The sequence below is a fragment of the Passer domesticus genome, chromosome 7 (genome assembly GCF_036417665.1).
Source record: "Passer domesticus isolate bPasDom1 chromosome 7, bPasDom1.hap1, whole genome shotgun sequence".
NCBI classification, from domain to species: Eukaryota; Metazoa; Chordata; class Aves; order Passeriformes; family Passeridae; genus Passer; species Passer domesticus.
The window spans coordinates 40,999,487-41,010,950 of record NC_087480.1 but is presented as its reverse complement, the minus strand read 5'-3'; positions in this window follow the sequence as shown (position 1 = coordinate 41,010,950).

The window sequence follows — 11,464 nt, the reverse complement described above, 5'->3', positions numbered from 1 at the left end:
TTGACTTTTAATCAGCCATGATTTTCAGCAGAGGCAAAGAATGTTGGATGCAGTGATGGAAAGTTATTGCAGAGAATGCCCTACTTGAGAACTAAAAATCCAGTCTCAGGGACTCAGAGCATTGTAAAAACTCTTCCTGTATACAGACAGTAGAGTTATCTGACAGAAATTGGAATACAATACTATGACACAATGCATGTACAAGCTAAAGTGTAAAAGGTGCTCCAGGCAGGTATTTTGTTATTAAATGTAAAAGGTATGTACCACCGGCTTGCACAGATTGCAAAGAATAAAGTTGTTGCTCAGCAGTCTGTTTTCAGGTTTCATAAATCTCATTAATGAGGGATTCTGAAGCCCTATTACAGATACAACATATCTCTTTGTTTAGAAATCATTGATGTCCAAAAATGGCCAAATTCTCCTCTCAGTAATGTTAGTGTAAATCGGCATTAGCTCTGCTGGATTCAGGAGGTATTACAGAGTAGCTCCTGACTCATTTTCAATAGAATATGCCAGTTTGAAATAATAATGTGGCTAATAGTAATATGGCTCTGTGTTATCCCATCTAACACAGAACCACAAGACTGAAGAAAATACAGGCTACTTCTAGAATTGCTGTGGGGTTTTTGTTTGGGTGTTTTGGTTTTTTTCATCCCAAACTCCTGGCATTCAACTACTATAGATAGCTTCATAAAATACTAGAAAGAATATATAATGCAATCCCTTTAAAATACTTTTAAGTTCAGAGCCGTAAGGCATTCTAAACACATCCACATTGGGAACTTCACGTGTGGTGTTTGCTCCACAGCCATCCTGCATAAGCTTTCCTAGTCTTTGACTTGATCCTGCCTCACCTCCTGACAGCTGCCTGACTTAGATGTTGCCTGCTGATCCGTTTTTTTTGCCCCAAAACAGGAGCTGGGTGTCCTGGCATCCCTCTCCTGGACAGCCTGTGCCTGCAGCAGAGGTCGATGTTGCAAAGACTGGTGCAGCTGCTTGGGAGCTGTTGTCTCTGAGTGAGGGAGAAATCCTGGAGCTAAGGTCCACGGGCACTTAGCAGACATAATGTCAATCAGCAAGTGATGCAAAATTCCTGGCAATAATCAAGAGCTTCTACTTCTGTCCAAGACCTGTACTTTTCCTTCCTTCCTCATTGGCAGGTGAGGGCTTTCCTTCATTTTGGGTAGCCCGGGCTGCTTGAGGAAGCTCACAGCAGACATTTTTCTGCATGCCTTCTCCAGCTGCTTATTCTTGCTGTGCCCAAAGCAGTTCAGGGTCAAAACACCCTGAATAGCAAAGGCATTTTTTTGTTACAAAAGCTGTGAGATGGGCAGTGTAGACCCAGCATAAAATTGTATCTTACAGCAAAAAAAAAAGAGAAAAGTTTATTCTGACACACCATCATTTGTGGATCCATCTAAAAGAACAGCCATAGGATCATGAAATTCTGCAAGCCTGACATTGAAACCAGTCACCCATGATAAATGTTATCTAGAAAGTATATGAGAGGGAAGAGTGGGACCCAGAAGCCCTCCCATGTCTATCTGAGACAACATTAGCAAATTCTTTTTAAGTGGTCAGAGACCTATGAACAGTAGGTTGACTCTGTCTGAGCACCAGGTGCCCACCAGTGCCACTCAGTCACTCTTCTCAGCAAAGCAGAGCAGAGAAAATGTAATTAAAGTCTCCTGGGTCGAGATGGGACAGAGATCACTCAGCAGTGAGCACTGTGACAGGCAGAACAGACTTGACCTGGGGAAATTAAATTCTTAGTAATTAAACTGGAATAGGATAAGGAGAAATCTTAAAACAGCATTCTCCCAGCCTTTCCTTATTCCCTTCACTCCTGGTTTCTGTACCTCCCCCTGCCAGCAGTACATGGTGATGGGGAACAGAGGTCGCTTTCAGTTCATCACATGTTGTCTTGGCTACTACATGTTCCTCAGGGGGAGGACTCCTCACACTCTTCCACCAGCATGGGTCCCTTCCATAGGGTGCAGTCCCTTGGGAACAGGCTGCTCCAGCATGGATCCCAGAGGGTTCAAAAGTCCTGTCAGCAAACCTGCTCCAGTGTGGGCTCCTCTACCCATGGGGCCACTGATACTGCCAGAAGCTTTCTATGGGAACAGCCTCTTTTGGGATCCACCTGCTCTGGTCTGGGTTCCAGGTGGATCTCTGCTCCCCATGACCTCCCTGGGCTGCAGGGGCCCTGCTGCCTCACCATGGGCTGCACCAGGGGAATCTCTGCTCAAGTGCCTGGGGCACCTCCTGCCCCTCCTTCCTCGCTGACCTCGGTGTCTGCAGAGCTGCTTCTCTCACATATTCTCACTCCTTTTTCCTCTCTCCATATGCAACTGCACAGTGTTTCCCTCCCATTTCCAAATATCCCAGAGGCACTACCACTGTTGCTGATGCTGCCTTGGCCAGCAGTAGATCCATCTTGGAGGTGGCTGGCATTGGCTCCAGAGAAGTTTCCAGCAGCTTCTCAGGTAATATACCCCCAAAACACTGTCCCATGCTCCCCCTAGCAACTAATGCAACACAGTGGATTGTCATTTAGTTTTTTATACTGTCTCTTCTCCAGAAAAAAACACAGGCATAGGTGCTATAGATTCCTTCCTTCCTTCCATATTGCAAACAACCATGTGAAAGACAGATGGAAAACTCATGGGAATGAATGTTCCTGTGTCCTTCAGAGTTTTTTCCTAAATAAGGTGCATTTCCAAACAGTTCCCAAGCACAATGTTAATTAACATTATAAATCAGATACATAAAATCAATTAAATCCTAAATGAATAAAACGTGTAGAATTACATAAGTGTGGAGTACAGAATGATTGTTTTAAAAAAAGCAATAACAAAAAAGCCCAGCAGCATTTGTTCAAGGCTGATTACCATGGAGCTGACATTACCTGATCTCATTGGCTGGCTGAGTTCTGCTACCAGCACCAGTGATTGTCAGAATGCTTTCTGGAAAAAAAAACACTTTGGGCATTTCAGATGTGATCTGGGGACTTCCATTTTCAAAGTCTGAGTTGTACCGTTTCCACCTGCCTTGATGCCCTGCTTTGTGAAGGGGTCAGCTCTTTATAATTACCAGGAAAACACTTTAAGATACCAGAAAATTTCACTATTCAGTATCATGAATCAGTCTCACATCTTTGGATGCCCTAAGTACAGCTAAGAGCGGGGTTGCTTGTTGAAAAGAAAGTAGCCAAACTAAGTGTCACTTCAAGCTTTTCATGATAATTACTGCCAATAATAAGCCAATTGGTAAAATAATCCTCGAACCCTATCTCAATGTTTAGCATCAAATGTTTTACCTTTTCTGTTCCACCCTTACTAAAAGTTCAGGAAGGTGAAAGGTCTGGATGTTTTACTAGCAAGATACCTAAAAGTTATTAAAATACACAAATAGCTATTTTCCTTCATGTCATGTGCTTAAATGTTCTACCATTGCAGAACATTGGATACTAACTATAAGAGATTAGTGAAGTTGAAGACCAAAATTCTTGAAAGTCATGCTTAATTCCCATTTCTGCTCCTCAAAGCAGCCTTACTGGAATAGAAAAGCAGTTTTCTCAGGCATCAGTCACATTCAGGAAATAAAATCCTATCAAAGTCTTTGGTTCCTCTGCAGTACAAAAACAGGTCCATAAATTAAAAGAAATGTAGCACTCAGAAAATAAAAGTGGTAAGAGAGCATGTGCATTTTTTTTTCCCCAGGGCAATCATAATTGTTCTAAAACATATCAAAAGGAAAGCAAATAAAGGAAGATAGGAATTGCCACAACAAACCAGATCCAAGATACAGTGTCAAAGACAAATGCTTGCCACAGAAAGCAAAAAGTTCTGCAGTAGGAAAGTGTGAGGTGGTCTTTCCACTCTCATCATTCCTGGTTCTTTGTCTTAAATCAAATCACTTGATTTGGACCCCATCGTGCCATTTATGCGTTCCCTGCTAATGGCCACTACTCTGTGTTCTGTCCTGAATGTTCTTCACTCCCACCTGCACTTCCCACTTCCAGTTAAGCCTCCATATTCAGCAAGAAATTAGAAGTGCTTTTATAGCTGTTAGTACTCACTAATAGTCATCTTGGAAATTTGTTACACCTGGGTTGCCAACACTGTGAAACACATGTCTCTGACAGCCTCTTAATTTAGGCGTGTTCTCAAGAGAAGCATGTTCCAACAGATCTTTCCCTCTCCACAGTTACTGCCTGCCCACATTAATGATATGAATCAGCACTCCTGTTAACATGTCCCCCCATTAGTGCTGCTTCTCATAAAAATGTTTGGGTTGTTCTTTTTCTGGGTTGTTCTTTTTTTTTTTTCCCCTTTAGGTAACACTGAATTTTTACAGCACATTTTTGCACAGAAAACTGCAGACAGTACCTGCTCTTTTCTGAGCTACCTAAATCTTACCTTGTATTTCTCCAGGGATTCGTAGTTGAGATCTTCAGTCTTGGATTTTTATTCCATTAACTGAATTGAAACAGACATGTAAATTTAATGGATAGCTCTGAAAGTCCTGATTCCTATTCTGTACCCACTCTGCCAAACTGCAGCAGCATCTGGCCCTGAGCACTTTGTAATGCAGCAGCAGCAGCTGTGTGCTGTATATAGCTATACAGAAATCTCACCTGTGAACACAGACTTTGTTGTAGGATCAAGCAGTAACTGTACAGTGTGAAGGATGTAGTCAGGGATTAGCCTACCAGAGCAATGCCTCTCTCCTGATCCCATCAGTTATAGGTATTTATGTGTATATAAAATACTTCCTCGTATTCACATTTTTGTCCTGCTTCCTCTTTGTCACAAAAACAAGACTCATAACAGTGTGGGGTTTTTTTCTAAAATGCTTGCATGTTCCCCAGTTACTGAAGATAACTTCACAGTCTTTCAATGATTTTTTTATCTTAACACTTACCCCTAGTTCAAAGTATTATATTCCTCACTTTCCAAATAGCCTTTCTGTTTTATTTCCCAGGAACTTGCCCAGAATCACAGTGAAGACAAGGGCAGAGGAAGGAGCTGAGTCCTCCACCAGTGTTCCCTGGGGAGCAGATAACCCTCCAGGTCAGTCCTTGCTCATAGCTGGGGTTACTGTGCCTGGCAATAACAGCTCATATACACAAGAACCCCATTAGATGAAAGGCTCACATTACCTGGAGAGGTCTTAACATCAGATTAGGTTCCCAAATTCCTTTCTCCTGGAAGCTAATGAATGTGACTCTAGATCCTTAACTATTACTTAGCTGTGTACACTTCAGGAATAAAATATAGGCATACTGTTTGCCAAACACTCATTTAAAGGGTTCTACTAAGTAAAACTGAATTATTATAGATTAGTGAGTGTATGGATTAATCTTGGAGATCTCTGATACTTTAATGCATATCTATATGTTCCTACTTCTATTCTTAACAGATGTACTTGCATATGAGATGGGAAAAGGAACTGCTTTACTACAACTTAACCTTTTTTGTTGAATTCATGGAGAATGGTTTTTCAAGTGGGATACTCAGACCCTTCCCTCTCTTGAATCTGAACCAAAAAGGAAAAGCATAGGAGCAAACCTGTTTTAGATACAGGCTGCTGCATATGTCATTGAGACAACTGATCTAATAAACAGTGTGATCTGGCACCATTTAAGTCAGTACAATTTTCTCAGCACTGACAGCACTTCCGTATTGCTCCAAATAAACTGGCTCAGGTACCAGGCTCTATAGCTGCTCTATCTGTGCAGTCTGCTCAGGCAAAATCTGTCCTGCCTCTCAGCCAGACTAATTAATTCTGATGAAGCTACTGGAATAGCATTGCTATGCTGCATCTGATTCCTGAGTTCCAGGTGCACCAGCTCGGCATTGGCTGGGGAGCCCCTGTGCTGTGCTCCGCTGCAGGACTGTCAGATACTGCATCTCACATTTCACATACAATGTTCTCAGACTCTTAATAGCATTCAAGATTTTGGCATTTTTGCTTGAGCTAGATAGGAAATAAAAAGAAACTGCAAATCAGTGGGTGACTCATTGCTTCCCCTTTCCTCTGAAAGAGTTAACATCAGGTACATCCAGGAGGCCATGAAGGGTTTGGCACCAGCACTGAGTTCTCCTCATCCGTGGCAACAAAGATTAAATAAATATTTATTTATGCAAAAAATTTGCTTCAGTAGTACATTCTTGATGTTTTTTTTTTAATTTGGGGGTAAATGTTAGTGAAGTTTAGTGCTCATAAAAATAAGAGATTAATCCTGGCCAGAACAAGGCTTGGTGCAAGTGGACCCTGTGTAAACTCCCACATGTCTCTGTCAATGTGCCTCAGTCAGGAGCAGCAGTGAAACATGGCTACTGTCCCAGTGCTCAACCTCTCCCGAGGGGAGAAAGCCAAATCTGCTGAAAAGCTCACTGGTTCGCTTGATTGCAAATAGACTTCAAGCCCACCAGAATAGCACATTTAATTACACTTGCCTGGTTTTGACAGTGTAACAGGTACTTGTGTGTCCTCCAACTATGCTCATGTAATTGTCTCTATCCAAAAATAAACCATGAGGCACCAGAAGTTGTATCTGTGATAGTGGGGTTGAGGATTTTTTAAATTACGTGTGAATTTTTAGTCTACTGGTCTCAATCCTGGTGTAACAGAAGCCACTTCTAAGAGCAAATTCAGGTTGCTTCTTGCTTTGATCTTGTACAGGCACAAAAAATAATTCCAAGGAACAACTAATGCAGAGGAAGAGAGAACTGAAAAAGAGACAAGTGTATGACTCTAAAACCCAGTATAAGCAGGTCAATAGGAATTTCCCACTGGCTGTTCAAATTGCATGTCTGTTTGCCAGGTAACCAGGGCTAACCACATTGAGTTTCCCCCACTGTGTACTGCTGGCAAGCAATCTTATCACTGAACCAAATTAGCAGGAAAGCATATTCTTAGATTGCCATTGGCCAAGGACCAATTTAACAGTGGGCTCCAGGTAAAACTTGAGACAGATTATTATTTTTACCTTTTTTTTTCCCTTAAAGAAGCAGAACATGAATGTTAACAGAGTCCACTACAAGTGTACCCAGATCTGTTCTCCACTTACAGGGCAACAGAATCCAAGAACCGAATTGTTTCAAGACAAGTAGTGGGCCAAATGCACATTTTTATGTGGATGATCTGTTTTCCCCTTAGTTTTGGGTAGAAGAAAGAGCTTATTAAAGAAGGGAAACTTTCTGCATAGAGGCAGTATTTGTGAGTATCAGTTTCTCTGGTACTGAGGAGAAAAATATGTTGAATATAATCTATTCATACTTGCTTCTCTCATTCAAATCCCAACTTACTGCACTGCAAAATTGTTGGAAACGATCCCACTAATTTCAGTTGATATAGGACAGAGTCCTGGCTCAGAAGAATGCTGTGATCACATTGACATCACTGGACACTTCTAAGCAATATTGCAAAAGCAGTTTGTCCATGGAACTGCTTTCCCCATGCCCACAATGTGCTTTATGGAGCAAAAACCCACACTGGGAAAACACAGAGAAGGCTATAACTCAGGGAATTGCTTACGCATTATCCTGTTGGGTCAAAAATTTTGTTTTTCAAGAGAATGTGAAATGCATTGGGTTTAAAAAGCTCTCACTTATATAACAGTTGCCAAAGGGCAGCCTATTCATTAGGCAAGATATAAAAGTAAAAAGGCTGCTCCAACGCCTTGAGGCAGCACAGTTTCTTGAGCTGTGCTTCATAACAGCTGCCCTCCAACGTCTGGTTAACGTCATCTAAAATGCTCTTTAACAGAGGACTAGGATGACACACTTACTGTCACAGCATCCCCTCTTTGGACAGAAAGAAACATCTTCGGTTTCCAGAGCTCTCCTTTCCAGTGCTGAACTCTGACATACTGGGTTTGTCCTTTGCCTCAAAGTATTCACAGCAGGAAAATTTGCTCTTTTCTTCTTTAATATAACCTTCTGCTCTCCTTAGTCCTTGATAAACAATGGATGCTCAGATATTTATTGTAGCATGTACTGCTGGCCCTGCACAGTTCAGTCCTCTATGAAGAGGCTGCTTTGATCTTTTGAGGATCAGGGGCAGCCTTACAGAGTACTTATGTTGCAGTTTTACAGGACAGCAAGTAGGCAGCCAGTTTGACGGAGCAAAGGGAGAGAATATGTTCCTTCCTATCAGACGATTTTATTAATTTGCCATAAAAATAATTAGTGCACACTGCATTTTTCCCTTTGCTGCTATAAAATGATATCATTGGCTAAAAAAGAGAACTTTTCCTCTCTAAATCTGGTGTGTCTTTTTCCAATCTAGAAGTTCAGCAGAATACCTGGACACCTGCATTTATTTTCCGCATACAGCCTGCTACCCTGCCACAGAGACATATTCTGTTCTCACTCCTGAGCTGGGTTAGCCAGGCTACCTTCTAACTGGCCTTTACATGTGATCTCAGCTTGTGAACCACTTCAGAAGAGCCATCAGCACACAGTTGTAGCTGTTCAGAGCAGTTACCATCACACGGTCACTCGGTTGTGTTTGTGATGTCCCTCAGCCAAGAGTGTCAGGTTGCAGGGGAAAGTACTGGCTGGGATGTCTACTGTAGATCAAGGTCTTGCCAAGGAAACCTGAATAAACCTTATAAAAATATTCTCTCCTTCCTATTTATCTTAGATTTCTGAAGTTTTAACTACTTAATTTATCAAACTTGATTTATTTAAGTATTTACCTTGGATGCTGTTATACTTGATGGTTTTGAGCAAAGAAATAACTGATTCATAATGACAGTTGGATGCAAAAACTTGCTGCACCAGGAATTAAACTAAACAAACTCCTGATTTATTTATATTTTTAGCTACTAGCAGAAGCTTAAATAGAGTGCTGGATGCAATTTTTTTTTTTTTTTTAGTGCAATGCAGAAAAGAATTAAAGCAAAACAAAAAATCCACAAAGATACAGAAGACCATACCCACCTGCTCCATCAAACACTCTGGAGGAGAAAAAGGAGAAGAGATTGAACTGGCTGCTAATGGCATTCATCTGATGCCTCCAGAGCATTTCTTTGTGAGTGTGGGGCCACCTCAGTTCAAGCTGCCTTTCTCCCTCTGCCACAGTGCCTCCTGGCAGGAGCATCCTGCCATGCAGCTGGCACCACTGCCGGCCTCAGGACGGCTCTGAGGCGTTTTGAGGAAGCTGCTCACTAGGAGGACGAGCCTACAGGAAGGCTGTGGACTGGATGCACCAAAACTGACATTTATAAGTACAAACAACCTTGTGAAAGGGTCCTGATGTCCTCAAAACCAATCTACATTCATGGTGCTCAGCTGCTGACGAGCAGTTTGATTTTCAGAGCTATTGCCATGACAGCAGAACAGACTTTTCCCGTATGAACAGGGCTGAGACCACAATTTCACACATGTTGTCAGTTCATAGCTGTGCCTCTCAACTCTGTATTAAACTAGAACTGCAGCTTAGGCTTCAAGGCCTTTAAAACTCAAAACAGATTAAGACCAAAATTTACGGTAGCCCAGACTTAACCACCTGCTTGTAATGTAGCCTGTCATGAGTTGTGATGTTGTCTCAGAACATACATCTGTTGGGACAAGGAACCTTTTCCTCCCTGTCTGGGTATAATGAGGAAAAAAAGGAGAAAGTAACTCGTATCCCAACTCTCCCATTTGTTAAAACCAAAAAAGGGGGAAACAGCGGTCTTGGAAAACAGCAGCATTTATAAAGCACATTATATAGCTTTGTGCTTCAACAAAAGACCAGAAAATGAGATGAGGTGCTTTTTAATACATTTGTGTGCAGCAGTGCCCTGTTCATGACTTTAGAATTTTGAATTAGATACTCAAAATCAGCAAGCCTGAAGCTGTAGCTCTCAAAAAACCCCATCAGAAAGCTGTTCCTGCATGATGGAAATGTAGAGAACAAGATATCTACTTTGTGGTTATTTTTTTCCTATCTTGTATGAGAAAAACTTTCAGAATAAAACCTCAGCTGAGCAGACGATAGAGAGGCAGAAGACACAGAGGTAGCTCTCAGTGGAAATGGGCCTTGAATGAAAATATCCATGAGCATCATATCTGTAAGCCAATAAATTCAGCTGACTTGCTTCTTTCTCACCTCTACCTGCACAGGTAATCCCAAACTAATATTTTTTCTCAATAAAAATTGGAGTTTAAAATACTAAATATTAAGTTGGTACCTGTGGCATTGATTTTACAGGAATCAGTAGTTTTTCTGTCATCTACACATACAAGACCTAAAATATCAGCATTCTTCAGAAGCGGTAAAACAGGGCCCATGGAATCATGCGCTGTGCCACAACTGAGGCAGGTCACTGTCACAGCCCTGCCCTGCTCACCCTGCTCGAGCACAGCGAGACTGTGTCCATGTGGGTCTGTCCCTCTCCAGCTTTGCCCTGCTTCCCTGGCAGGGCAGACAGCTCTTGCTGCTCCCTGGCACCCAGGATGGGGGGACAGGGAGCATGGGGACAGGGCTGGGCGATGGAAACAGAAGTGGAAAACATAGGTCTTGAAATGCAGGAGCTTCCAAATCAGAAGAAAACCTAGAAAGCTGATACAATTATACAGATGAGAAGAGATTACAATTCAGTAACTGAGCAAAAGCTACAGAAGGAACAGTCAGAGTCTTCAACCAATTGGACTGTGAAGATGAGAGCAAAGCTGTCTGTGAGGGGGCTGTGAGCCTTGTCTGCCCTGCACTGCCACACCACAGAAAGTCTTTCACTGTGAGTGGAGTACAGCAAGGTGTTATTTGATAGTGGAAACACCTTGCTCTCTTTGAAACAAGACATAACTCTTCGTGGAATAATTTACTAATGTCATTTAAGAAATTGAATTCCTGTTCTGTGAGAATTTTATTTATGCTAAATCAATATATGAAGTCAGAATTTCATTTTATTGCTGAACAGAAATTATATTAAGAAAGCAGCCTAGAAAAAGGAAACACTTAATGATACTGAACTGTTTTAGTCCTGAAATGGTTCCAGTGACATAATGATATATTAAAAAATATATTTAAGTATTTCAGAAAATAGCAGGAGTAAAAGGAAATATAGTGCTAAACATAGAACAAGATATTGTCATTCTCAAAATGACATATTAACATTACAAAAATAGGATTAAAATTATTCATTATTCTTCAATAAAAAAATATTCAAAATTGATATTTCTTACCAAAGGTCTACATTTGGCAAGAAAACCATCTTCCAGAGGTAACTTTCTGTTGTCATTTTTTACCATTTTTCTCTGCAGTTGAAGAACACCCACACTGACAAATACATATTTGGTAGCCTCTGATGCCAGTGCTGATTTAGTCTGGGACAACAGGAGTGCTCTGTAGCCATGCAGTCTCCTGCACCTCACCTGTAATTTATTTTTTGCAAATTCATCTCTGAAAACCACTATTAGAAAGACCAGCAGCTGCACTGCCCCACAGAAAAGTTAGTACAGGA